Below are 25,942 nucleotides of genomic sequence, written 5' to 3'. Positions count from 1 at the left end.
GACTTTTCAGGATCCTTGGGTGGCTCCGTAGTTTGAAACCAATTCTGGTTATCGCTTCTCGGCCTTTTGGCTAAGATCAAGTGTAGTATCTGTTCTTATCAGTTTAATATCTGATACGTCCCCTATCTGGGGACCATATATTAAATGGATTTTTAGAACAGGGAGATGGAAAAAGATCTTGCTCTGTCCACTCCACGCATTGACCTGGTATTGCAGTATCTCCAGGACCGGTGCACCCCTTCTTTAATGCAGTTTCTAAAATCAGAAAGAATTGAATTCAATGTTTTTTGTTCATTTTGCTTGTTTGTCGGATTTTGGGATGGACTCTTTGGCTTTGCTTTTCTTCTCCTCATTGGATTTTTCATGTTCAAAGTTGCAGAAGCCAGATTACAAGCTCATTTTGGTTCAACTTCAGCAACTGTGCATTGCATTGCCATGTAATGTGATGCAATGCTATCTTTCTAGCTCTCCCTTTTTACTTCCTTTTGGATAAACAGACATATTAGGCAAGCATTTTGGAGCTTTCACCTAAATAACTACAGGTGGTGAGATAAGCTGCACAATATAATTGACCTTTCAGTATATTGTTGCACACACACCATCTATTTAGCAAATGCCCTTGTTATCAACAGCAGCCTTTTAAACTCACCTGAGCTAACAGGTATGTGCGCTGGTTACTCTGCTGCGCTTAAAATTTATTTTTTGGTTTGCTACAATGCCTTTTCTGAAACGTTGTCTCCCTCTGCTGGAACACTGACTTCTTTCATTTAATGCCTGCAGACTATAAAAGAGAACCCAACCCAAAAAGTTTGGTTGATTAGTCTGTGGCATTCTGTTAAACTGTTGCTTATGGCGGTCTCTGTGAGCTTCTCAGCGACATTCAGCCAGCCAGGTATAATGCCTGCAGTAGATGGAATGTGGCAATGGAACGCTGGCTGCGCGTGTCATAATAGGCTCTGAGCCTTTATATACCTGTGCACAGCAGCAGCCACCTTCAGTCTGCTGCTGGACAGCCAGCAGCAGCAGCAGCAGGAGAGGTATGTAATCAGGAGCCCTCCTGCTAAGGGTAGACAGCTGCTCGTTCCACCCCACCCCCCGCCTTAATTGGTTCTCCTCCCTTCCAACGGTGTTGAGGCGGGTGGGAACAGCAGGGGGTGAAGGTGCTGTGTTTAAAGAGGTGGAGTTATGCAGATCTAAAACGCGTGGATTGCAGCAGCAGCAAGCCGAAAAGTGCAGGCATGTAAGGGATCTAGAGGTTGACAACATGTCTTCTTAACGGGAGTCCAGGAGCTCATCTCCACAAATGGACTTTTCAGGATCCTTGGGTGGCTCCGTAGTTTGAAACCAATTCTGGTTATCGCTTCTCGGCCTTTTGGCTAAGATCAAGTGTAGTATCTGTTCTTATCAGTTTAATATCTGATACGTCCCCTATCTGGGGACCATATATTAAATGGATTTTTAGAACAGGGAGATGGAAAAAGAGCTTGCTCTGTCCACTCCACGCATTGACCTGGTATTGCAGTATCTCCAGGACCGGTGCACCCCTTCTTTAATGCAGTTTCTAAAATCAGAAAGAATTGAATTCAATGTTTTTTGTTCATTTTGCTTGTTTGTCGGATTTTGGGATGGACTCTTTGGCTTTGCTTTTCTTCTCCTCATTGGATTTTTCATGTTCAAAGTTGCAGAAGCCAGATTACAAGCTCATTTTGGTTCAACTTCAGCAACTGTGCATTGCATTGCCATGTAATGTGATGCAATGCTATCTTTCTAGCTCTCCCTTTTTACTTCCTTTTGGATAAACAGACATATTAGGCAAGCATTTTGGAGCTTTCACCTAAATAACTACAGGTGGTGAGATAAGCTGCACAATATAATTGACCTTTCAGTATATTGTTGCACACACACCATCTATTTAGCAAATGCCCTTGTTATCAACAGCAGCCTTTTAAACTCACCTGAGCTAACAGGTATGTGCGCTGGTTACTCTGCTGCGCTTAAAATTTCTTTTTTGGTTTGCTACAATGCCTTTTCTGAAACGTTGTCTCCCTCTGCTGGAACACTGACTTCTTTCATTTAATGCCTGCAGACTATAAAAGAGAACCCAACCCAAAAAGTTTGGTTGATTAGTCTGTGGCATTCTGTTAAACTGTTGCTTATGGCGGTCTCTGTGAGCTTCTCAGCGACATTCAGCCAGCCAGGTATCCTGCCTGCAGTAGATGGAATGTGGCAATGGAACGCTGGCTGCGCGTGTCATAATAGGCTCTGAGCCTTTATATACCTGTGCACAGCAGCAGCCACCTTCAGTCTGCTGCTGGACAGCCAGCAGCAGCAGGAGAGGTATGTAATCAGGAGCCCTCCTGCTAAGGGTAGACAGCTGCTCGTTCCACCCCACCCCCCGCCTTAATTGGTTCTCCTCCCTTCCAACGGTGTTGAGGCGGGTGGGAACAGCAGGGGGTGAAGGTGCTGTGTTTAAAGAGGTGGAGTTATGCAGATCTAAAACGCGTGGATTGCAGCAGCAGCAAGCCGAAAAGTGCAGGCATGTAAGGGATCTAGAGGTTGACAACATGTCTTCTTAACGGGAGTCCAGGAGCTCATCTCCACAAATGGACTTTTCAGGATCCTTGGGTGGCTCCGTAGTTTGAAACCAATTCTGGTTATCGCTTCTCGGCCTTTTGGCTAAGATCAAGTGTAGTATCTGTTCTTATCAGTTTAATATCTGATACGTCCCCTATCTGGGGACCATATATTAAATGGATTTTTAGAACAGGGAGATGGAAAAAGAGCTTGCTCTGTCCACTCCACGCATTGACCTGGTATTGCAGTATCTCCAGGACCGGTGCACCCCTTCTTTAATGCAGTTTCTAAAATCAGAAAGAATTGAATTCAATGTTTTTTGTTCATTTTGCTTGTTTGTCGGATTTTGGGATGGACTCTTTGGCTTTGCTTTTCTTCTCCTCATTGGATTTTTCATGTTCAAAGTTGCAGAAGCCAGATTACAAGCTCATTTTGGTTCAACTTCAGCAACTGTGCATTGCATTGCCATGTAATGTGATGCAATGCTATCTTTCTAGCTCTCCCTTTTTACTTCCTTTTGGATAAACAGACATATTAGGCAAGCATTTTGGAGCTTTCACCTAAATAACTACAGGTGGTGAGATAAGCTGCACAATATAATTGACCTTTCAGTATATTGTTGCACACACACCATCTATTTAGCAAATGCCCTTGTTATCAACAGCAGCCTTTTAAACTCACCTGAGCTAACAGGTATGTGCGCTGGTTACTCTGCTGCGCTTAAAATTTCTTTTTTGGTTTGCTACAATGCCTTTTCTGAAACGTTGTCTCCCTCTGCTGGAACACTGACTTCTTTCATTTAATGCCTGCAGACTATAAAAGAGAACCCAACCCAAAAAGTTTGGTTGATTAGTCTGTGGCATTCTGTTAAACTGTTGCTTATGGCGGTCTCTGTGAGCTTCTCAGCGACATTCAGCCAGCCAGGTATCCTGCCTGCAGTAGATGGAATGTGGCAATGGAACGCTGGCTGCGCGTGTCATAATAGGCTCTGAGCCTTTATATACCTGTGCACAGCAGCAGCCACCTTCAGTCTGCTGCTGGACAGCCAGCAGCAGCAGCAGCAGGAGAGGTATGTAATCAGGAGCCCTCCTGCTAAGGGTAGACAGCTGCTCGTTCCACCCCACCCCCCGCCTTAATTGGTTCTCCTCCCTTCCAACGGTGTTGAGGCGGGTGGGAACAGCAGGGGGTGAAGGTGCTGTGTTTAAAGAGGTGGAGTTATGCAGATCTAAAACGCGTGGATTGCAGCAGCAGCAAGCCGAAAAGTGCAGGCATGTAAGGGATCTAGAGGTTGACAACATGTCTTCTTAACGGGAGTCCAGGAGCTCATCTCCACAAATGGACTTTTCAGGATCCTTGGGTGGCTCCGTAGTTTGAAACCAATTCTGGTTATCGCTTCTCGGCCTTTTGGCTAAGATCAAGTGTAGTATCTGTTCTTATCAGTTTAATATCTGATACGTCCCCTATCTGGGGACCATATATTAAATGGATTTTTAGAACAGGGAGATGGAAAAAGATCTTGCTCTGTCCACTCCACGCATTGACCTGGTATTGCAGTATCTCCAGGACCGGTGCACCCCTTCTTTAATGCAGTTTCTAAAATCAGAAAGAATTGAATTCAATGTTTTTTGTTCATTTTGCTTGTTTGTCGGATTTTGGGATGGACTCTTTGGCTTTGCTTTTCTTCTCCTCATTGGATTTTTCATGTTCAAAGTTGCAGAAGCCAGATTACAAGCTCATTTTGGTTCAACTTCAGCAACTGTGCATTGCATTGCCATGTAATGTGATGCAATGCTATCTTTCTAGCTCTCCCTTTTTACTTCCTTTTGGATAAACAGACATATTAGGCAAGCATTTTGGAGCTTTCACCTAAATAACTACAGGTGGTGAGATAAGCTGCACAATATAATTGACCTTTCAGTATATTGTTGCACACACACCATCTATTTAGCAAATGCCCTTGTTATCAACAGCAGCCTTTTAAACTCACCTGAGCTAACAGGTATGTGCGCTGGTTACTCTGCTGCGCTTAAAATTTATTTTTTGGTTTGCTACAATGCCTTTTCTGAAACGTTGTCTCCCTCTGCTGGAACACTGACTTCTTTCATTTAATGCCTGCAGACTATAAAAGAGAACCCAACCCAAAAAGTTTGGTTGATTAGTCTGTGGCATTCTGTTAAACTGTTGCTTATGGCGGTCTCTGTGAGCTTCTCAGCGACATTCAGCCAGCCAGGTATAATGCCTGCAGTAGATGGAATGTGGCAATGGAACGCTGGCTGCGCGTGTCATAATAGGCTCTGAGCCTTTATATACCTGTGCACAGCAGCAGCCACCTTCAGTCTGCTGCTGGACAGCCAGCAGCAGCAGCAGCAGGAGAGGTATGTAATCAGGAGCCCTCCTGCTAAGGGTAGACAGCTGCTCGTTCCACCCCACCCCCCGCCTTAATTGGTTCTCCTCCCTTCCAACGGTGTTGAGGCGGGTGGGAACAGCAGGGGGTGAAGGTGCTGTGTTTAAAGAGGTGGAGTTATGCAGATCTAAAACGCGTGGATTGCAGCAGCAGCAAGCCGAAAAGTGCAGGCATGTAAGGGATCTAGAGGTTGACAACATGTCTTCTTAACGGGAGTCCAGGAGCTCATCTCCACAAATGGACTTTTCAGGATCCTTGGGTGGCTCCGTAGTTTGAAACCAATTCTGGTTATCGCTTCTCGGCCTTTTGGCTAAGATCAAGTGTAGTATCTGTTCTTATCAGTTTAATATCTGATACGTCCCCTATCTGGGGACCATATATTAAATGGATTTTTAGAACAGGGAGATGGAAAAAGAGCTTGCTCTGTCCACTCCACGCATTGACCTGGTATTGCAGTATCTCCAGGACCGGTGCACCCCTTCTTTAATGCAGTTTCTAAAATCAGAAAGAATTGAATTCAATGTTTTTTGTTCATTTTGCTTGTTTGTCGGATTTTGGGATGGACTCTTTGGCTTTGCTTTTCTTCTCCTCATTGGATTTTTCATGTTCAAAGTTGCAGAAGCCAGATTACAAGCTCATTTTGGTTCAACTTCAGCAACTGTGCATTGCATTGCCATGTAATGTGATGCAATGCTATCTTTCTAGCTCTCCCTTTTTACTTCCTTTTGGATAAACAGACATATTAGGCAAGCATTTTGGAGCTTTCACCTAAATAACTACAGGTGGTGAGATAAGCTGCACAATATAATTGACCTTTCAGTATATTGTTGCACACACACCATCTATTTAGCAAATGCCCTTGTTATCAACAGCAGCCTTTTAAACTCACCTGAGCTAACAGGTATGTGCGCTGGTTACTCTGCTGCGCTTAAAATTTCTTTTTTGGTTTGCTACAATGCCTTTTCTGAAACGTTGTCTCCCTCTGCTGGAACACTGACTTCTTTCATTTAATGCCTGCAGACTATAAAAGAGAACCCAACCCAAAAAGTTTGGTTGATTAGTCTGTGGCATTCTGTTAAACTGTTGCTTATGGCGGTCTCTGTGAGCTTCTCAGCGACATTCAGCCAGCCAGGTATCCTGCCTGCAGTAGATGGAATGTGGCAATGGAACGCTGGCTGCGCGTGTCATAATAGGCTCTGAGCCTTTATATACCTGTGCACAGCAGCAGCCACCTTCAGTCTGCTGCTGGACAGCCAGCAGCAGCAGCAGCAGGAGAGGTATGTAATCAGGAGCCCTCCTGCTAAGGGTAGACAGCTGCTCGTTCCACCCCACCCCCCGCCTTAATTGGTTCTCCTCCCTTCCAACGGTGTTGAGGCGGGTGGGAACAGCAGGGGGTGAAGGTGCTGTGTTTAAAGAGGTGGAGTTATGCAGATCTAAAACGCGTGGATTGCAGCAGCAGCAAGCCGAAAAGTGCAGGCATGTAAGGGATCTAGAGGTTGACAACATGTCTTCTTAACGGGAGTCCAGGAGCTCATCTCCACAAATGGACTTTTCAGGATCCTTGGGTGGCTCCGTAGTTTGAAACCAATTCTGGTTATCGCTTCTCGGCCTTTTGGCTAAGATCAAGTGTAGTATCTGTTCTTATCAGTTTAATATCTGATACGTCCCCTATCTGGGGACCATATATTAAATGGATTTTTAGAACAGGGAGATGGAAAAAGAGCTTGCTCTGTCCACTCCACGCATTGACCTGGTATTGCAGTATCTCCAGGACCGGTGCACCCCTTCTTTAATGCAGTTTCTAAAATCAGAAAGAATTGAATTCAATGTTTTTTGTTCATTTTGCTTGTTTGTCGGATTTTGGGATGGACTCTTTGGCTTTGCTTTTCTTCTCCTCATTGGATTTTTCATGTTCAAAGTTGCAGAAGCCAGATTACAAGCTCATTTTGGTTCAACTTCAGCAACTGTGCATTGCATTGCCATGTAATGTGATGCAATGCTATCTTTCTAGCTCTCCCTTTTTACTTCCTTTTGGATAAACAGACATATTAGGCAAGCATTTTGGAGCTTTCACCTAAATAACTACAGGTGGTGAGATAAGCTGCACAATATAATTGACCTTTCAGTATATTGTTGCACACACACCATCTATTTAGCAAATGCCCTTGTTATCAACAGCAGCCTTTTAAACTCACCTGAGCTAACAGGTATGTGCGCTGGTTACTCTGCTGCGCTTAAAATTTCTTTTTTGGTTTGCTACAATGCCTTTTCTGAAACGTTGTCTCCCTCTGCTGGAACACTGACTTCTTTCATTTAATGCCTGCAGACTATAAAAGAGAACCCAACCCAAAAAGTTTGGTTGATTAGTCTGTGGCATTCTGTTAAACTGTTGCTTATGGCGGTCTCTGTGAGCTTCTCAGCGACATTCAGCCAGCCAGGTATCCTGCCTGCAGTAGATGGAATGTGGCAATGGAACGCTGGCTGCGCGTGTCATAATAGGCTCTGAGCCTTTATATACCTGTGCACAGCAGCAGCCACCTTCAGTCTGCTGCTGGACAGCCAGCAGCAGCAGCAGCAGGAGAGGTATGTAATCAGGAGCCCTCCTGCTAAGGGTAGACAGCTGCTCGTTCCACCCCACCCCCCGCCTTAATTGGTTCTCCTCCCTTCCAACGGTGTTGAGGCGGGTGGGAACAGCAGGGGGTGAAGGTGCTGTGTTTAAAGAGGTGGAGTTATGCAGATCTAAAACGCGTGGATTGCAGCAGCAGCAAGCCGAAAAGTGCAGGCATGTAAGGGATCTAGAGGTTGACAACATGTCTTCTTAACGGGAGTCCAGGAGCTCATCTCCACAAATGGACTTTTCAGGATCCTTGGGTAGCTCCGTAGTTTGAAACCAATTCTGGTTATCGCTTCTCGGCCTTTTGGCTAAGATCAAGTGTAGTATCTGTTCTTATCAGTTTAATATCTGATACGTCCCCTATCTGGGGACCATATATTAAATGGATTTTTAGAACAGGGAGATGGAAAAAGAGCTTGCTCTGTCCACTCCACGCATTGACCTGGTATTGCAGTATCTCCAGGACCGGTGCACCCCTTCTTTAATGCAGTTTCTAAAATCAGAAAGAATTGAATTCAATGTTTTTTGTTCATTTTGCTTGTTTGTCGGATTTTGGGATGGACTCTTTGGCTTTGCTTTTCTTCTCCTCATTGGATTTTTCATGTTCAAAGTTGCAGAAGCCAGATTACAAGCTCATTTTGGTTCAACTTCAGCAACTGTGCATTGCATTGCCATGTAATGTGATGCAATGCTATCTTTCTAGCTCTCCCTTTTTACTTCCTTTTGGATAAACAGACATATTAGGCAAGCATTTTGGAGCTTTCACCTAAATAACTACAGGTGGTGAGATAAGCTGCACAATATAATTGACCTTTCAGTATATTGTTGCACACACACCATCTATTTAGCAAATGCCCTTGTTATCAACAGCAGCCTTTTAAACTCACCTGAGCTAACAGGTATGTGCGCTGGTTACTCTGCTGCGCTTAAAATTTCTTTTTTGGTTTGCTACAATGCCTTTTCTGAAACGTTGTCTCCCTCTGCTGGAACACTGACTTCTTTCATTTAATGCCTGCAGACTATAAAAGAGAACCCAACCCAAAAAGTTTGGTTGATTAGTCTGTGGCATTCTGTTAAACTGTTGCTTATGGCGGTCTCTGTGAGCTTCTCAGCGACATTCAGCCAGCCAGGTATCCTGCCTGCAGTAGATGGAATGTGGCAATGGAACGCTGGCTGCGCGTGTCATAATAGGCTCTGAGCCTTTATATACCTGTGCACAGCAGCAGCCACCTTCAGTCTGCTGCTGGACAGCCAGCAGCAGCAGGAGAGGTATGTAATCAGGAGCCCTCCTGCTAAGGGTAGACAGCTGCTCGTTCCACCCCACCCCCCGCCTTAATTGGTTCTCCTCCCTTCCAACGGTGTTGAGGCGGGTGGGAACAGCAGGGGGTGAAGGTGCTGTGTTTAAAGAGGTGGAGTTATGCAGATCTAAAACGCGTGGATTGCAGCAGCAGCAAGCCGAAAAGTGCAGGCATGTAAGGGATCTAGAGGTTGACAACATGTCTTCTTAACGGGAGTCCAGGAGCTCATCTCCACAAATGGACTTTTCAGGATCCTTGGGTGGCTCCGTAGTTTGAAACCAATTCTGGTTATCGCTTCTCGGCCTTTTGGCTAAGATCAAGTGTAGTATCTGTTCTTATCAGTTTAATATCTGATACGTCCCCTATCTGGGGACCATATATTAAATGGATTTTTAGAACAGGGAGATGGAAAAAGAGCTTGCTCTGTCCACTCCACGCATTGACCTGGTATTGCAGTATCTCCAGGACCGGTGCACCCCTTCTTTAATGCAGTTTCTAAAATCAGAAAGAATTGAATTCAATGTTTTTTGTTCATTTTGCTTGTTTGTCGGATTTTGGGATGGACTCTTTGGCTTTGCTTTTCTTCTCCTCATTGGATTTTTCATGTTCAAAGTTGCAGAAGCCAGATTACAAGCTCATTTTGGTTCAACTTCAGCAACTGTGCATTGCATTGCCATGTAATGTGATGCAATGCTATCTTTCTAGCTCTCCCTTTTTACTTCCTTTTGGATAAACAGACATATTAGGCAAGCATTTTGGAGCTTTCACCTAAATAACTACAGGTGGTGAGATAAGCTGCACAATATAATTGACCTTTCAGTATATTGTTGCACACACACCATCTATTTAGCAAATGCCCTTGTTATCAACAGCAGCCTTTTAAACTCACCTGAGCTAACAGGTATGTGCGCTGGTTACTCTGCTGCGCTTAAAATTTCTTTTTTGGTTTGCTACAATGCCTTTTCTGAAACGTTGTCTCCCTCTGCTGGAACACTGACTTCTTTCATTTAATGCCTGCAGACTATAAAAGAGAACCCAACCCAAAAAGTTTGGTTGATTAGTCTGTGGCATTCTGTTAAACTGTTGCTTATGGCGGTCTCTGTGAGCTTCTCAGCGACATTCAGCCAGCCAGGTATCCTGCCTGCAGTAGATGGAATGTGGCAATGGAACGCTGGCTGCGCGTGTCATAATAGGCTCTGAGCCTTTATATACCTGTGCACAGCAGCAGCCACCTTCAGTCTGCTGCTGGACAGCCAGCAGCAGCAGCAGCAGGAGAGGTATGTAATCAGGAGCCCTCCTGCTAAGGGTAGACAGCTGCTCGTTCCACCCCACCCCCCGCCTTAATTGGTTCTCCTCCCTTCCAACGGTGTTGAGGCGGGTGGGAACAGCAGGGGGTGAAGGTGCTGTGTTTAAAGAGGTGGAGTTATGCAGATCTAAAACGCGTGGATTGCAGCAGCAGCAAGCCGAAAAGTGCAGGCATGTAAGGGATCTAGAGGTTGACAACATGTCTTCTTAACGGGAGTCCAGGAGCTCATCTCCACAAATGGACTTTTCAGGATCCTTGGGTGGCTCCGTAGTTTGAAACCAATTCTGGTTATCGCTTCTCGGCCTTTTGGCTAAGATCAAGTGTAGTATCTGTTCTTATCAGTTTAATATCTGATACGTCCCCTATCTGGGGACCATATATTAAATGGATTTTTAGAACAGGGAGATGGAAAAAGAGCTTGCTCTGTCCACTCCACGCATTGACCTGGTATTGCAGTATCTCCAGGACCGGTGCACCCCTTCTTTAATGCAGTTTCTAAAATCAGAAAGAATTGAATTCAATGTTTTTTGTTCATTTTGCTTGTTTGTCGGATTTTGGGATGGACTCTTTGGCTTTGCTTTTCTTCTCCTCATTGGATTTTTCATGTTCAAAGTTGCAGAAGCCAGATTACAAGCTCATTTTGGTTCAACTTCAGCAACTGTGCATTGCATTGCCATGTAATGTGATGCAATGCTATCTTTCTAGCTCTCCCTTTTTACTTCCTTTTGGATAAACAGACATATTAGGCAAGCATTTTGGAGCTTTCACCTAAATAACTACAGGTGGTGAGATAAGCTGCACAATATAATTGACCTTTCAGTATATTGTTGCACACACACCATCTATTTAGCAAAAGCCCTTGTTATCAACAGCAGCCTTTTAAACTCACCTGAGCTAACAGGTATGTGCGCTGGTTACTCTGCTGCGCTTAAAATTTCTTTTTTGGTTTGCTACAATGCCTTTTCTGAAACGTTGTCTCCCTCTGCTGGAACACTGACTTCTTTCATTTAATGCCTGCAGACTATAAAAGAGAACCCAACCCAAAAAGTTTGGTTGATTAGTCTGTGGCATTCTGTTAAACTGTTGCTTATGGCGGTCTCTGTGAGCTTCTCAGCGACATTCAGCCAGCCAGGTATCCTGCCTGCAGTAGATGGAATGTGGCAATGGAACGCTGGCTGCGCGTGTCATAATAGGCTCTGAGCCTTTATATACCTGTGCACAGCAGCAGCCACCTTCAGTCTGCTGCTGGACAGCCAGCAGCAGCAGCAGGAGAGGTATGTAATCAGGAGCCCTCCTGCTAAGGGTAGACAGCTGCTCGTTCCACCCCACCCCCCGCCTTAATTGGTTCTCCTCCCTTCCAACGGTGTTGAGGCGGGTGGGAACAGCAGGGGGTGAAGGTGCTGTGTTTAAAGAGGTGGAGTTATGCAGATCTAAAACGCGTGGATTGCAGCAGCAGCAAGCCGAAAAGTGCAGGCATGTAAGGGATCTAGAGGTTGACAACATGTCTTCTTAACGGGAGTCCAGGAGCTCATCTCCACAAATGGACTTTTCAGGATCCTTGGGTGGCTCCGTAGTTTGAAACCAATTCTGGTTATCGCTTCTCGGCCTTTTGGCTAAGATCAAGTGTAGTATCTGTTCTTATCAGTTTAATATCTGATACGTCCCCTATCTGGGGACCATATATTAAATGGATTTTTAGAACAGGGAGATGGAAAAAGAGCTTGCTCTGTCCACTCCACGCATTGACCTGGTATTGCAGTATCTCCAGGACCGGTGCACCCCTTCTTTAATGCAGTTTCTAAAATCAGAAAGAATTGAATTCAATGTTTTTTGTTCATTTTGCTTGTTTGTCGGATTTTGGGATGGACTCTTTGGCTTTGCTTTTCTTCTCCTCATTGGATTTTTCATGTTCAAAGTTGCAGAAGCCAGATTACAAGCTCATTTTGGTTCAACTTCAGCAACTGTGCATTGCATTGCCATGTAATGTGATGCAATGCTATCTTTCTAGCTCTCCCTTTTTACTTCCTTTTGGATAAACAGACATATTAGGCAAGCATTTTGGAGCTTTCACCTAAATAACTACAGGTGGTGAGATAAGCTGCACAATATAATTGACCTTTCAGTATATTGTTGCACACACACCATCTATTTAGCAAATGCCCTTGTTATCAACAGCAGCCTTTTAAACTCACCTGAGCTAACAGGTATGTGCGCTGGTTACTCTGCTGCGCTTAAAATTTCTTTTTTGGTTTGCTACAATGCCTTTTCTGAAACGTTGTCTCCCTCTGCTGGAACACTGACTTCTTTCATTTAATGCCTGCAGACTATAAAAGAGAACCCAACCCAAAAAGTTTGGTTGATTAGTCTGTGGCATTCTGTTAAACTGTTGCTTATGGCGGTCTCTGTGAGCTTCTCAGCGACATTCAGCCAGCCAGGTATCCTGCCTGCAGTAGATGGAATGTGGCAATGGAACGCTGGCTGCGCGTGTCATAATAGGCTCTGAGCCTTTATATACCTGTGCACAGCAGCAGCCACCTTCAGTCTGCTGCTGGACAGCCAGCAGCAGCAGCAGCAGGAGAGGTATGTAATCAGGAGCCCTCCTGCTAAGGGTAGACAGCTGCTCGTTCCACCCCACCCCCCGCCTTAATTGGTTCTCCTCCCTTCCAACGGTGTTGAGGCGGGTGGGAACAGCAGGGGGTGAAGGTGCTGTGTTTAAAGAGGTGGAGTTATGCAGATCTAAAACGCGTGGATTGCAGCAGCAGCAAGCCGAAAAGTGCAGGCATGTAAGGGATCTAGAGGTTGACAACATGTCTTCTTAACGGGAGTCCAGGAGCTCATCTCCACAAATGGACTTTTCAGGATCCTTGGGTGGCTCCGTAGTTTGAAACCAATTCTGGTTATCGCTTCTCGGCCTTTTGGCTAAGATCAAGTGTAGTATCTGTTCTTATCAGTTTAATATCTGATACGTCCCCTATCTGGGGACCATATATTAAATGGATTTTTAGAACAGGGAGATGGAAAAAGAGCTTGCTCTGTCCACTCCACGCATTGACCTGGTATTGCAGTATCTCCAGGACCGGTGCACCCCTTCTTTAATGCAGTTTCTAAAATCAGAAAGAATTGAATTCAATGTTTTTTGTTCATTTTGCTTGTTTGTCGGATTTTGGGATGGACTCTTTGGCTTTGCTTTTCTTCTCCTCATTGGATTTTTCATGTTCAAAGTTGCAGAAGCCAGATTACAAGCTCATTTTGGTTCAACTTCAGCAACTGTGCATTGCATTGCCATGTAATGTGATGCAATGCTATCTTTCTAGCTCTCCCTTTTTACTTCCTTTTGGATAAACAGACATATTAGGCAAGCATTTTGGAGCTTTCACCTAAATAACTACAGGTGGTGAGATAAGCTGCACAATATAATTGACCTTTCAGTATATTGTTGCACACACACCATCTATTTAGCAAATGCCCTTGTTATCAACAGCAGCCTTTTAAACTCACCTGAGCTAACAGGTATGTGCGCTGGTTACTCTGCTGCGCTTAAAATTTCTTTTTTGGTTTGCTACAATGCCTTTTCTGAAACGTTGTCTCCCTCTGCTGGAACACTGACTTCTTTCATTTAATGCCTGCAGACTATAAAAGAGAACCCAACCCAAAAAGTTTGGTTGATTAGTCTGTGGCATTCTGTTAAACTGTTGCTTATGGCGGTCTCTGTGAGCTTCTCAGCGACATTCAGCCAGCCAGGTATCCTGCCTGCAGTAGATGGAATGTGGCAATGGAACGCTGGCTGCGCGTGTCATAATAGGCTCTGAGCCTTTATATACCTGTGCACAGCAGCAGCCACCTTCAGTCTGCTGCTGGACAGCCAGCAGCAGCAGCAGCAGGAGAGGTATGTAATCAGGAGCCCTCCTGCTAAGGGTAGACAGCTGCTCGTTCCACCCCACCCCCCGCCTTAATTGGTTCTCCTCCCTTCCAACGGTGTTGAGGCGGGTGGGAACAGCAGGGGGTGAAGGTGCTGTGTTTAAAGAGGTGGAGTTATGCAGATCTAAAACGCGTGGATTGCAGCAGCAGCAAGCCGAAAAGTGCAGGCATGTAAGGGATCTAGAGGTTGACAACATGTCTTCTTAACGGGAGTCCAGGAGCTCATCTCCACAAATGGACTTTTCAGGATCCTTGGGTAGCTCCGTAGTTTGAAACCAATTCTGGTTATCGCTTCTCGGCCTTTTGGCTAAGATCAAGTGTAGTATCTGTTCTTATCAGTTTAATATCTGATACGTCCCCTATCTGGGGACCATATATTAAATGGATTTTTAGAACAGGGAGATGGAAAAAGAGCTTGCTCTGTCCACTCCACGCATTGACCTGGTATTGCAGTATCTCCAGGACCGGTGCACCCCTTCTTTAATGCAGTTTCTAAAATCAGAAAGAATTGAATTCAATGTTTTTTGTTCATTTTGCTTGTTTGTCGGATTTTGGGATGGACTCTTTGGCTTTGCTTTTCTTCTCCTCATTGGATTTTTCATGTTCAAAGTTGCAGAAGCCAGATTACAAGCTCATTTTGGTTCAACTTCAGCAACTGTGCATTGCATTGCCATGTAATGTGATGCAATGCTATCTTTCTAGCTCTCCCTTTTTACTTCCTTTTGGATAAACAGACATATTAGGCAAGCATTTTGGAGCTTTCACCTAAATAACTACAGGTGGTGAGATAAGCTGCACAATATAATTGACCTTTCAGTATATTGTTGCACACACACCATCTATTTAGCAAATGCCCTTGTTATCAACAGCAGCCTTTTAAACTCACCTGAGCTAACAGGTATGTGCGCTGGTTACTCTGCTGCGCTTAAAATTTCTTTTTTGGTTTGCTACAATGCCTTTTCTGAAACGTTGTCTCCCTCTGCTGGAACACTGACTTCTTTCATTTAATGCCTGCAGACTATAAAAGAGAACCCAACCCAAAAAGTTTGGTTGATTAGTCTGTGGCATTCTGTTAAACTGTTGCTTATGGCGGTCTCTGTGAGCTTCTCAGCGACATTCAGCCAGCCAGGTATCCTGCCTGCAGTAGATGGAATGTGGCAATGGAACGCTGGCTGCGCGTGTCATAATAGGCTCTGAGCCTTTATATACCTGTGCACAGCAGCAGCCACCTTCAGTCTGCTGCTGGACAGCCAGCAGCAGCAGGAGAGGTATGTAATCAGGAGCCCTCCTGCTAAGGGTAGACAGCTGCTCGTTCCACCCCACCCCCCGCCTTAATTGGTTCTCCTCCCTTCCAACGGTGTTGAGGCGGGTGGGAACAGCAGGGGGTGAAGGTGCTGTGTTTAAAGAGGTGGAGTTATGCAGATCTAAAACGCGTGGATTGCAGCAGCAGCAAGCCGAAAAGTGCAGGCATGTAAGGGATCTAGAGGTTGACAACATGTCTTCTTAACGGGAGTCCAGGAGCTCATCTCCACAAATGGACTTTTCAGGATCCTTGGGTGGCTCCGTAGTTTGAAACCAATTCTGGTTATCGCTTCTCGGCCTTTTGGCTAAGATCAAGTGTAGTATCTGTTCTTATCAGTTTAATATCTGATACGTCCCCTATCTGGGGACCATATATTAAATGGATTTTTAGAACAGGGAGATGGAAAAAGAGCTTGCTCTGTCCACTCCACGCATTGACCTGGTATTGCAGTATCTCCAGGACCGGTGCACCCCTTCTTTAATGCAGTTTCTAAAATCAGAAAGAATTGAATTCAATGTTTTTTGTTCATTTTGCTTGTTTGTCGGATTTTGGGATGGACTCTTTGGCTTTGCTTTTCTTCTCCTCATTGGATTTTTCATGTTCAAAGTTGCAGAAGCCAGATTACAAGCTCATTTTGGTTCAACTTCAGCAACTGTGCATTGCATTGCCATGTAATGTGATGCAATGCTATCTTTCTAGCTCTCCCTTTTTACTTCCTTTTGGATAAACAGACATATTAGGCAAGCATTTTGGAGCTTTCACCTAAATAACTACAGGTGGTGAGATAAGCTGCACAATATAATTGACCTTTCAGTATATTGTTGCACACACACCATCTATTTAGCAAATGCCCTTGTTATCAACAGCAGCCTTTTAAACTCACCTGAGCTAACAGGTATGTGCGCTGGTTACTCTGCTGCGCTTAAAATTTCTTTTTTGGTTTGCTACAATGCCTTTTCTGAAACGTTGTCTCCCTCTGCTGGAACACTGACTTCTTTCATTTAATGCCTGCAGACTATAAAAGAGAACCCAACCCAAAAAGTTTGGTTGATTAGTCTGTGGCATTCTGTTAAACTGTTGCTTATGGCGGTCTCTGTGAGCTTCTCAGCGACATTCAGCCAGCCAGGTATCCTGCCTGCAGTAGATGGAATGTGGCAATGGAACGCTGGCTGCGCGTGTCATAATAGGCTCTGAGCCTTTATATACCTGTGCACAGCAGCAGCCACCTTCAGTCTGCTGCTGGACAGCCAGCAGCAGCAGCAGCAGGAGAGGTATGTAATCAGGAGCCCTCCTGCTAAGGGTAGACAGCTGCTCGTTCCACCCCACCCCCCGCCTTAATTGGTTCTCCTCCCTTCCAACGGTGTTGAGGCGGGTGGGAACAGCAGGGGGTGAAGGTGCTGTGTTTAAAGAGGTGGAGTTATGCAGATCTAAAACGCGTGGATTGCAGCAGCAGCAAGCCGAAAAGTGCAGGCATGTAAGGGATCTAGAGGTTGACAACATGTCTTCTTAACGGGAGTCCAGGAGCTCATCTCCACAAATGGACTTTTCAGGATCCTTGGGTGGCTCCGTAGTTTGAAACCAATTCTGGTTATCGCTTCTCGGCCTTTTGGCTAAGATCAAGTGTAGTATCTGTTCTTATCAGTTTAATATCTGATACGTCCCCTATCTGGGGACCATATATTAAATGGATTTTTAGAACAGGGAGATGGAAAAAGAGCTTGCTCTGTCCACTCCACGCATTGACCTGGTATTGCAGTATCTCCAGGACCGGTGCACCCCTTCTTTAATGCAGTTTCTAAAATCAGAAAGAATTGAATTCAATGTTTTTTGTTCATTTTGCTTGTTTGTCGGATTTTGGGATGGACTCTTTGGCTTTGCTTTTCTTCTCCTCATTGGATTTTTCATGTTCAAAGTTGCAGAAGCCAGATTACAAGCTCATTTTGGTTCAACTTCAGCAACTGTGCATTGCATTGCCATGTAATGTGATGCAATGCTATCTTTCTAGCTCTCCCTTTTTACTTCCTTTTGGATAAACAGACATATTAGGCAAGCATTTTGGAGCTTTCACCTAAATAACTACAGGTGGTGAGATAAGCTGCACAATATAATTGACCTTTCAGTATATTGTTGCACACACACCATCTATTTAGCAAAAGCCCTTGTTATCAACAGCAGCCTTTTAAACTCACCTGAGCTAACAGGTATGTGCGCTGGTTACTCTGCTGCGCTTAAAATTTCTTTTTTGGTTTGCTACAATGCCTTTTCTGAAACGTTGTCTCCCTCTGCTGGAACACTGACTTCTTTCATTTAATGCCTGCAGACTATAAAAGAGAACCCAACCCAAAAAGTTTGGTTGATTAGTCTGTGGCATTCTGTTAAACTGTTGCTTATGGCGGTCTCTGTGAGCTTCTCAGCGACATTCAGCCAGCCAGGTATCCTGCCTGCAGTAGATGGAATGTGGCAATGGAACGCTGGCTGCGCGTGTCATAATAGGCTCTGAGCCTTTATATACCTGTGCACAGCAGCAGCCACCTTCAGTCTGCTGCTGGACAGCCAGCAGCAGCAGCAGGAGAGGTATGTAATCAGGAGCCCTCCTGCTAAGGGTAGACAGCTGCTCGTTCCACCCCACCCCCCGCCTTAATTGGTTCTCCTCCCTTCCAACGGTGTTGAGGCGGGTGGGAACAGCAGGGGGTGAAGGTGCTGTGTTTAAAGAGGTGGAGTTATGCAGATCTAAAACGCGTGGATTGCAGCAGCAGCAAGCCGAAAAGTGCAGGCATGTAAGGGATCTAGAGGTTGACAACATGTCTTCTTAACGGGAGTCCAGGAGCTCATCTCCACAAATGGACTTTTCAGGATCCTTGGGTGGCTCCGTAGTTTGAAACCAATTCTGGTTATCGCTTCTCGGCCTTTTGGCTAAGATCAAGTGTAGTATCTGTTCTTATCAGTTTAATATCTGATACGTCCCCTATCTGGGGACCATATATTAAATGGATTTTTAGAACAGGGAGATGGAAAAAGAGCTTGCTCTGTCCACTCCACGCATTGACCTGGTATTGCAGTATCTCCAGGACCGGTGCACCCCTTCTTTAATGCAGTTTCTAAAATCAGAAAGAATTGAATTCAATGTTTTTTGTTCATTTTGCTTGTTTGTCGGATTTTGGGATGGACTCTTTGGCTTTGCTTTTCTTCTCCTCATTGGATTTTTCATGTTCAAAGTTGCAGAAGCCAGATTACAAGCTCATTTTGGTTCAACTTCAGCAACTGTGCATTGCATTGCCATGTAATGTGATGCAATGCTATCTTTCTAGCTCTCCCTTTTTACTTCCTTTTGGATAAACAGACATATTAGGCAAGCATTTTGGAGCTTTCACCTAAATAACTACAGGTGGTGAGATAAGCTGCACAATATAATTGACCTTTCAGTATATTGTTGCACACACACCATCTATTTAGCAAATGCCCTTGTTATCAACAGCAGCCTTTTAAACTCACCTGAGCTAACAGGTATGTGCGCTGGTTACTCTGCTGCGCTTAAAATTTCTTTTTTGGTTTGCTACAATGCCTTTTCTGAAACGTTGTCTCCCTCTGCTGGAACACTGACTTCTTTCATTTAATGCCTGCAGACTATAAAAGAGAACCCAACCCAAAAAGTTTGGTTGATTAGTCTGTGGCATTCTGTTAAACTGTTGCTTATGGCGGTCTCTGTGAGCTTCTCAGCGACATTCAGCCAGCCAGGTATCCTGCCTGCAGTAGATGGAATGTGGCAATGGAACGCTGGCTGCGCGTGTCATAATAGGCTCTGAGCCTTTATATACCTGTGCACAGCAGCAGCCACCTTCAGTCTGCTGCTGGACAGCCAGCAGCAGCAGCAGCAGGAGAGGTATGTAATCAGGAGCCCTCCTGCTAAGGGTAGACAGCTGCTCGTTCCACCCCACCCCCCGCCTTAATTGGTTCTCCTCCCTTCCAACGGTGTTGAGGCGGGTGGGAACAGCAGGGGGTGAAGGTGCTGTGTTTAAAGAGGTAGAGTTATGCAGATCTAAAACGCGTGGATTGCAGCAGCAGCAAGCCGAAAAGTGCAGGCATGTAAGGGATCTAGAGGTTGACAACATGTCTTCTTAACGGGAGTCCAGGAGCTCATCTCCACAAATGGACTTTTCAGGATCCTTGGGTGGCTCCGTAGTTTGAAACCAATTCTGGTTATCGCTTCTCGGCCTTTTGGCTAAGATCAAGTGTAGTATCTGTTCTTATCAGTTTAATATCTGATACGTCCCCTATCTGGGGACCATATATTAAATGGATTTTTAGAACAGGGAGATGGAAAAAGAGCTTGCTCTGTCCACTCCACGCATTGACCTGGTATTGCAGTATCTCCAGGACCGGTGCACCCCTTCTTTAATGCAGTTTCTAAAATCAGAAAGAATTGAATTCAATGTTTTTTGTTCATTTTGCTTGTTTGTCGGATTTTGGGATGGACTCTTTGGCTTTGCTTTTCTTCTCCTCATTGGATTTTTCATGTTCAAAGTTGCAGAAGCCAGATTACAAGCTCATTTTGGTTCAACTTCAGCAACTGTGCATTGCATTGCCATGTAATGTGATGCAATGCTATCTTTCTAGCTCTCCCTTTTTACTTCCTTTTGGATAAACAGACATATTAGGCAAGCATTTTGGAGCTTTCACCTAAATAACTACAGGTGGTGAGATAAGCTGCACAATATAATTGACCTTTCAGTATATTGTTGCACACACACCATCTATTTAGCAAATGCCCTTGTTATCAACAGCAGCCTTTTAAACTCACCTGAGCTAACAGGTATGTGCGCTGGTTACTCTGCTGCGCTTAAAATTTATTTTTTGGTTTGCTACAATGCCTCTTCTGAAACGTTGTCTCCCTCTGCTGGAACACTGACTTCTTTCATTTAATGCCTGCAGACTATAAAAGAGAACCCAACCCAAAAAGTTTGGTTGATTAGTCTGTGGCATTCTGTTAAACTGTTGCTTATGGCGGTCTCTGTGAGCTTCTCAGCGACATTCAGCCAGCCAGGTATCCTGCCTGCAGTAGATGGAATGTGGCAATGGAACGCTGGCTGCGCGTGTCATAATAGGCTCTGAGCCTTTATATACCTGTGCACAGCAGCAGCCACCTTCAGTCTGCTGCTGGACAGCCAGCAGCAGCAGCAGCAGGAGAGGTATGTAATCAGGAGCCCTCCTGCTAAGGGTAGACAGCTGCTCGTTCCACCCCACCCCCCGCCTTAATTGGTTCTCCTCCCTTCCAACGGTGTTGAGGCGGGTGGGAACAGCAGGGGGTGAAGGTGCTGTGTTTAAAGAGGTGGAGTTATGCAGATCTAAAACGCGTGGATTGCAGCAGCAGCAAGCCGAAAAGTGCAGGCATGTAAGGGATCTAGAGGTTGACAACATGTCTTCTTAACGGGAGTCCAGGAGCTCATCTCCACAAATGGACTTTTCAGGATCCTTGGGTGGCTCCGTAGTTTGAAACCAATTCTGGTTATCGCTTCTCGGCCTTTTGGCTAAGATCAAGTGTAGTATCTGTTCTTATCAGTTTAATATCTGATACGTCCCCTATCTGGGGACCATATATTAAATGGATTTTTAGAACAGGGAGATGGAAAAAGAGCTTGCTCTGTCCACTCCACGCATTGACCTGGTATTGCAGTATCTCCAGGACCGGTGCACCCCTTCTTTAATGCAGTTTCTAAAATCAGAAAGAATTGAATTCAATGTTTTTTGTTCATTTTGCTTGTTTGTCGGATTTTGGGATGGACTCTTTGGCTTTGCTTTTCTTCTCCTCATTGGATTTTTCATGTTCAAAGTTGCAGAAGCCAGATTACAAGCTCATTTTGGTTCAACTTCAGCAACTGTGCATTGCATTGCCATGTAATGTGATGCAATGCTATCTTTCTAGCTCTCCCTTTTTACTTCCTTTTGGATAAACAGACATATTAGGCAAGCATTTTGGAGCTTTCACCTAAATAACTACAGGTGGTGAGATAAGCTGCACAATATAATTGACCTTTCAGTATATTGTTGCACACACACCATCTATTTAGCAAATGCCCTTGTTATCAACAGCAGCCTTTTAAACTCACCTGAGCTAACAGGTATGTGCGCTGGTTACTCTGCTGCGCTTAAAATTTCTTTTTTGGTTTGCTACAATGCCTTTTCTGAAACGTTGTCTCCCTCTGCTGGAACACTGACTTCTTTCATTTAATGCCTGCAGACTATAAAAGAGAACCCAACCCAAAAAGTTTGGTTGATTAGTCTGTGGCATTCTGTTAAACTGTTGCTTATGGCGGTCTCTGTGAGCTTCTCAGCGACATTCAGCCAGCCAGGTATCCTGCCTGCAGTAGATGGAATGTGGCAATGGAACGCTGGCTGCGCGTGTCATAATAGGCTCTGAGCCTTTATATACCTGTGCACAGCAGCAGCCACCTTCAGTCTGCTGCTGGACAGCCAGCAGCAGCAGCAGCAGGAGAGGTATGTAATCAGGAGCCCTCCTGCTAAGGGTAGACAGCTGCTCGTTCCACCCCACCCCCCGCCTTAATTGGTTCTCCTCCCTTCCAACGGTGTTGAGGCGGGTGGGAACAGCAGGGGGTGAAGGTGCTGTGTTTAAAGAGGTGGAGTTATGCAGATCTAAAACGCGTGGATTGCAGCAGCAGCAAGCCGAAAAGTGCAGGCATGTAAGGGATCTAGAGGTTGACAACATGTCTTCTTAACGGGAGTCCAGGAGCTCATCTCCACAAATGGACTTTTCAGGATCCTTGGGTGGCTCCGTAGTTTGAAACCAATTCTGGTTATCGCTTCTCGGCCTTTTGGCTAAGATCAAGTGTAGTATCTGTTCTTATCAGTTTAATATCTGATACGTCCCCTATCTGGGGACCATATATTAAATGGATTTTTAGAACAGGGAGATGGAAAAAGAGCTTGCTCTGTCCACTCCACGCATTGACCTGGTATTGCAGTATCTCCAGGACCGGTGCACCCCTTCTTTAATGCAGTTTCTAAAATCAGAAAGAATTGAATTCAATGTTTTTTGTTCATTTTGCTTGTTTGTCGGATTTTGGGATGGACTCTTTGGCTTTGCTTTTCTTCTCCTCATTGGATTTTTCATGTTCAAAGTTGCAGAAGCCAGATTACAAGCTCATTTTGGTTCAACTTCAGCAACTGTGCATTGCATTGCCATGTAATGTGATGCAATGCTATCTTTCTAGCTCTCCCTTTTTACTTCCTTTTGGATAAACAGACATATTAGGCAAGCATTTTGGAGCTTTCACCTAAATAACTACAGGTGGTGAGATAAGCTGCACAATATAATTGACCTTTCAGTATATTGTTGCACACACACCATCTATTTAGCAAATGCCCTTGTTATCAACAGCAGCCTTTTAAACTCACCTGAGCTAACAGGTATGTGCGCTGGTTACTCTGCTGCGCTTAAAATTTCTTTTTTGGTTTGCTACAATGCCTTTTCTGAAACGTTGTCTCCCTCTGCTGGAACACTGACTTCTTTCATTTAATGCCTGCAGACTATAAAAGAGAACCCAACCCAAAAAGTTTGGTTGATTAGTCTGTGGCATTCTGTTAAACTGTTGCTTATGGCGGTCTCTGTGAGCTTCTCAGCGACATTCAGCCAGCCAGGTATCCTGCCTGCAGTAGATGGAATGTGGCAATGGAACGCTGGCTGCGCGTGTCATAATAGGCTCTGAGCCTTTATATACCTGTGCACAGCAGCAGCCACCTTCAGTCTGCTGCTGGACAGCCAGCAGCAGCAGCAGCAGGAGAGGTATGTAATCAGGAGCCCTCCTGCTAAGGGTAGACAGCTGCTCGTTCCACCCCACCCCCCGCCTTAATTGGTTCTCCTCCCTTCCAACGGTGTTGAGGCGGGTGGGAACAGCAGGGGGTGAAGGTGCTGTGTTTAAAGAGGTGGAGTTATGCAGATCTAAAACGCGTGGATTGCAGCAGCAGCAAGCCGAAAAGTGCAGGCATGTAAGGGATCTAGAGGTTGACAACATGTCTTCTTAACGGGAGTCCAGGAGCTCATCTCCACAAATGGACTTTTCAGGATCCTTGGGTGGCTCCGTAGTTTGAAACCAATTCTGGTTATCGCTTCTCGGCCTTTTGGCTAAGATCAAGTGTAGTATCTGTTCTTATCAGTTTAATATCTGATACGTCCCCTATCTGGGGACCATATATTAAATGGATTTTTAGAACAGGGAGATGGAAAAAGAGCTTGCTCTGTCCACTCCACGCATTGACCTGGTATTGCAGTATCTCCAGGACCGGTGCACCCCTTCTTTAATGCAGTTTCTAAAATCAGAAAGAATTGAATTCAATGTTTTTTGTTCATTTTGCTTGTTTGTCGGATTTTGGGATGGACTCTTTGGCTTTGCTTTTCTTCTCCTCATTGGATTTTTCATGTTCAAAGTTGCAGAAGCCAGATTACAAGCTCATTTTGGTTCAACTTCAGCAACTGTGCATTGCATTGCCATGTAATGTGATGCAATGCTATCTTTCTAGCTCTCCCTTTTTACTTCCTTTTGGATAAACAGACATATTAGGCAAGCATTTTGGAGCTTTCACCTAAATAACTACAGGTGGTGAGATAAGCTGCACAATATAATTGACCTTTCAGTATATTGTTGCACACACACCATCTATTTAGCAAATGCCCTTGTTATCAACAGCAGCCTTTTAAACTCACCTGAGCTAACAGGTATGTGCGCTGGTTACTCTGCTGCGCTTAAAATTTCTTTTTTGGTTTGCTACAATGCCTTTTCTGAAACGTTGTCTCCCTCTGCTGGAACACTGACTTCTTTCATTTAATGCCTGCAGACTATAAAAGAGAACCCAACCCAAAAAGTTTGGTTGATTAGTCTGTGGCATTCTGTTAAACTGTTGCTTATGGCGGTCTCTGTGAGCTTCTCAGCGACATTCAGCCAGCCAGGTATCCTGCCTGCAGTAGATGGAATGTGGCAATGGAACGCTGGCTGCGCGTGTCATAATAGGCTCTGAGCCTTTATATACCTGTGCACAGCAGCAGCCACCTTCAGTCTGCTGCTGGACAGCCAGCAGCAGCAGCAGCAGGAGAGGTATGTAATCAGGAGCCCTCCTGCTAAGGGTAGACAGCTGCTCGTTCCACCCCACCCCCCGCCTTAATTGGTTCTCCTCCCTTCCAACGGTGTTGAGGCGGGTGGGAACAGCAGGGGGTGAAGGTGCTGTGTTTAAAGAGGTGGAGTTATGCAGATCTAAAACGCGTGGATTGCAGCAGCAGCAAGCCGAAAAGTGCAGGCATGTAAGGGATCTAGAGGTTGACAACATGTCTTCTTAACGGGAGTCCAGGAGCTCATCTCCACAAATGGACTTTTCAGGATCCTTGGGTGGCTCCGTAGTTTGAAACCAATTCTGGTTATCGCTTCTCGGCCTTTTGGCTAAGATCAAGTGTAGTATCTGTTCTTATCAGTTTAATATCTGATACGTCCCCTATCTGGGGACCATATATTAAATGGATTTTTAGAACAGGGAGATGGAAAAAGATCTTGCTCTGTCCACTCCACGCATTGACCTGGTATTGCAGTATCTCCAGGACCGGTGCACCCCTTCTTTAATGCAGTTTCTAAAATCAGAAAGAATTGAATTCAATGTTTTTTGTTCATTTTGCTTGTTTGTCGGATTTTGGGATGGACTCTTTGGCTTTGCTTTTCTTCTCCTCATTGGATTTTTCATGTTCAAAGTTGCAGAAGCCAGATTACAAGCTCATTTTGGTTCAACTTCAGCAACTGTGCATTGCATTGCCATGTAATGTGATGCAATGCTATCTTTCTAGCTCTCCCTTTTTACTTCCTTTTGGATAAACAGACATATTAGGCAAGCATTTTGGAGCTTTCACCTAAATAACTACAGGTGGTGAGATAAGCTGCACAATATAATTGACCTTTCAGTATATTGTTGCACACACACCATCTATTTAGCAAATGCCCTTGTTATCAACAGCAGCCTTTTAAACTCACCTGAGCTAACAGGTATGTGCGCTGGTTACTCTGCTGCGCTTAAAATTTATTTTTTGGTTTGCTACAATGCCTTTTCTGAAACGTTGTCTCCCTCTGCTGGAACACTGACTTCTTTCATTTAATGCCTGCAGACTATAAAAGAGAACCCAACCCAAAAAGTTTGGTTGATTAGTCTGTGGCATTCTGTTAAACTGTTGCTTATGGCGGTCTCTGTGAGCTTCTCAGCGACATTCAGCCAGCCAGGTATAATGCCTGCAGTAGATGGAATGTGGCAATGGAACGCTGGCTGCGCGTGTCATAATAGGCTCTGAGCCTTTATATACCTGTGCACAGCAGCAGCCACCTTCAGTCTGCTGCTGGACAGCCAGCAGCAGCAGCAGCAGGAGAGGTATGTAATCAGGAGCCCTCCTGCTAAGGGTAGACAGCTGCTCGTTCCACCCCACCCCCCGCCTTAATTGGTTCTCCTCCCTTCCAACGGTGTTGAGGCGGGTGGGAACAGCAGG

The 25,942-nt window shown here is 44.9% G+C and overlaps 20 non-coding genes across 20 annotated transcripts; all 20 read left to right on the top strand.

Moving 5' to 3' along the window:
• The first annotated feature begins 50 nt into the window (after positions 1–50).
• On the top strand, positions 51–241 carry LOC141177624 (U2 spliceosomal RNA). The gene has a single exon (XR_012254201.1). It is a non-coding gene; the product is annotated as a U2 spliceosomal RNA (small nuclear RNA).
• A 1,115-nt stretch (positions 242–1,356) lies between these two features.
• Positions 1,357–1,547, top strand: LOC141176676 (U2 spliceosomal RNA). Its single transcript, XR_012253341.1, has one exon. It is a non-coding gene; the product is annotated as a U2 spliceosomal RNA (small nuclear RNA).
• A 1,109-nt stretch (positions 1,548–2,656) lies between these two features.
• Positions 2,657–2,847, top strand: LOC141176673 (U2 spliceosomal RNA). Its single transcript, XR_012253339.1, has one exon. It is a non-coding gene; the product is annotated as a U2 spliceosomal RNA (small nuclear RNA).
• A 1,115-nt stretch (positions 2,848–3,962) lies between these two features.
• On the top strand, positions 3,963–4,153 carry LOC141177622 (U2 spliceosomal RNA). The gene has a single exon (XR_012254200.1). It is a non-coding gene; the product is annotated as a U2 spliceosomal RNA (small nuclear RNA).
• Positions 4,154–5,268: 1,115 nt separating this feature from the next.
• LOC141176672 (U2 spliceosomal RNA) lies at positions 5,269–5,459 on the top strand. The gene has a single exon (XR_012253338.1). It is a non-coding gene; the product is annotated as a U2 spliceosomal RNA (small nuclear RNA).
• A 1,115-nt stretch (positions 5,460–6,574) lies between these two features.
• LOC141176671 (U2 spliceosomal RNA) lies at positions 6,575–6,765 on the top strand. The gene has a single exon (XR_012253337.1). It is a non-coding gene; the product is annotated as a U2 spliceosomal RNA (small nuclear RNA).
• Positions 6,766–7,880: 1,115 nt separating this feature from the next.
• LOC141176670 (U2 spliceosomal RNA) lies at positions 7,881–8,071 on the top strand. The gene has a single exon (XR_012253336.1). It is a non-coding gene; the product is annotated as a U2 spliceosomal RNA (small nuclear RNA).
• A 1,109-nt stretch (positions 8,072–9,180) lies between these two features.
• LOC141176669 (U2 spliceosomal RNA) lies at positions 9,181–9,371 on the top strand. Its single transcript, XR_012253335.1, has one exon. It is a non-coding gene; the product is annotated as a U2 spliceosomal RNA (small nuclear RNA).
• A 1,115-nt stretch (positions 9,372–10,486) lies between these two features.
• LOC141176668 (U2 spliceosomal RNA) lies at positions 10,487–10,677 on the top strand. Its single transcript, XR_012253334.1, has one exon. It is a non-coding gene; the product is annotated as a U2 spliceosomal RNA (small nuclear RNA).
• Positions 10,678–11,789: 1,112 nt separating this feature from the next.
• Positions 11,790–11,980, top strand: LOC141176667 (U2 spliceosomal RNA). The gene has a single exon (XR_012253333.1). It is a non-coding gene; the product is annotated as a U2 spliceosomal RNA (small nuclear RNA).
• Positions 11,981–13,095: 1,115 nt separating this feature from the next.
• LOC141176666 (U2 spliceosomal RNA) lies at positions 13,096–13,286 on the top strand. The gene has a single exon (XR_012253332.1). It is a non-coding gene; the product is annotated as a U2 spliceosomal RNA (small nuclear RNA).
• Positions 13,287–14,401: 1,115 nt separating this feature from the next.
• LOC141176665 (U2 spliceosomal RNA) lies at positions 14,402–14,592 on the top strand. Its single transcript, XR_012253331.1, has one exon. It is a non-coding gene; the product is annotated as a U2 spliceosomal RNA (small nuclear RNA).
• A 1,109-nt stretch (positions 14,593–15,701) lies between these two features.
• Positions 15,702–15,892, top strand: LOC141176664 (U2 spliceosomal RNA). Its single transcript, XR_012253330.1, has one exon. It is a non-coding gene; the product is annotated as a U2 spliceosomal RNA (small nuclear RNA).
• Positions 15,893–17,007: 1,115 nt separating this feature from the next.
• LOC141176661 (U2 spliceosomal RNA) lies at positions 17,008–17,198 on the top strand. Its single transcript, XR_012253328.1, has one exon. It is a non-coding gene; the product is annotated as a U2 spliceosomal RNA (small nuclear RNA).
• Positions 17,199–18,310: 1,112 nt separating this feature from the next.
• Positions 18,311–18,501, top strand: LOC141176660 (U2 spliceosomal RNA). Its single transcript, XR_012253327.1, has one exon. It is a non-coding gene; the product is annotated as a U2 spliceosomal RNA (small nuclear RNA).
• Positions 18,502–19,616: 1,115 nt separating this feature from the next.
• Positions 19,617–19,807, top strand: LOC141176659 (U2 spliceosomal RNA). The gene has a single exon (XR_012253326.1). It is a non-coding gene; the product is annotated as a U2 spliceosomal RNA (small nuclear RNA).
• A 1,115-nt stretch (positions 19,808–20,922) lies between these two features.
• Positions 20,923–21,113, top strand: LOC141176658 (U2 spliceosomal RNA). Its single transcript, XR_012253325.1, has one exon. It is a non-coding gene; the product is annotated as a U2 spliceosomal RNA (small nuclear RNA).
• A 1,115-nt stretch (positions 21,114–22,228) lies between these two features.
• Positions 22,229–22,419, top strand: LOC141176657 (U2 spliceosomal RNA). Its single transcript, XR_012253324.1, has one exon. It is a non-coding gene; the product is annotated as a U2 spliceosomal RNA (small nuclear RNA).
• Positions 22,420–23,534: 1,115 nt separating this feature from the next.
• Positions 23,535–23,725, top strand: LOC141176656 (U2 spliceosomal RNA). The gene has a single exon (XR_012253323.1). It is a non-coding gene; the product is annotated as a U2 spliceosomal RNA (small nuclear RNA).
• A 1,115-nt stretch (positions 23,726–24,840) lies between these two features.
• LOC141177621 (U2 spliceosomal RNA) lies at positions 24,841–25,031 on the top strand. The gene has a single exon (XR_012254199.1). It is a non-coding gene; the product is annotated as a U2 spliceosomal RNA (small nuclear RNA).
• Positions 25,032–25,942: the final 911 nt, after the last annotated feature.

This window comes from Phyllobates terribilis, unplaced genomic scaffold (assembly GCF_046119375.1).
Source record: "Phyllobates terribilis strain yellow unplaced genomic scaffold, ASM4611937v1 Scaffold_27__1_contigs__length_16484149, whole genome shotgun sequence".
Lineage (NCBI taxonomy): Eukaryota > Metazoa > Chordata > Amphibia > Anura > Dendrobatidae > Phyllobates > Phyllobates terribilis.
This window is presented reverse-complemented; position numbering and strand designations above follow the sequence as displayed.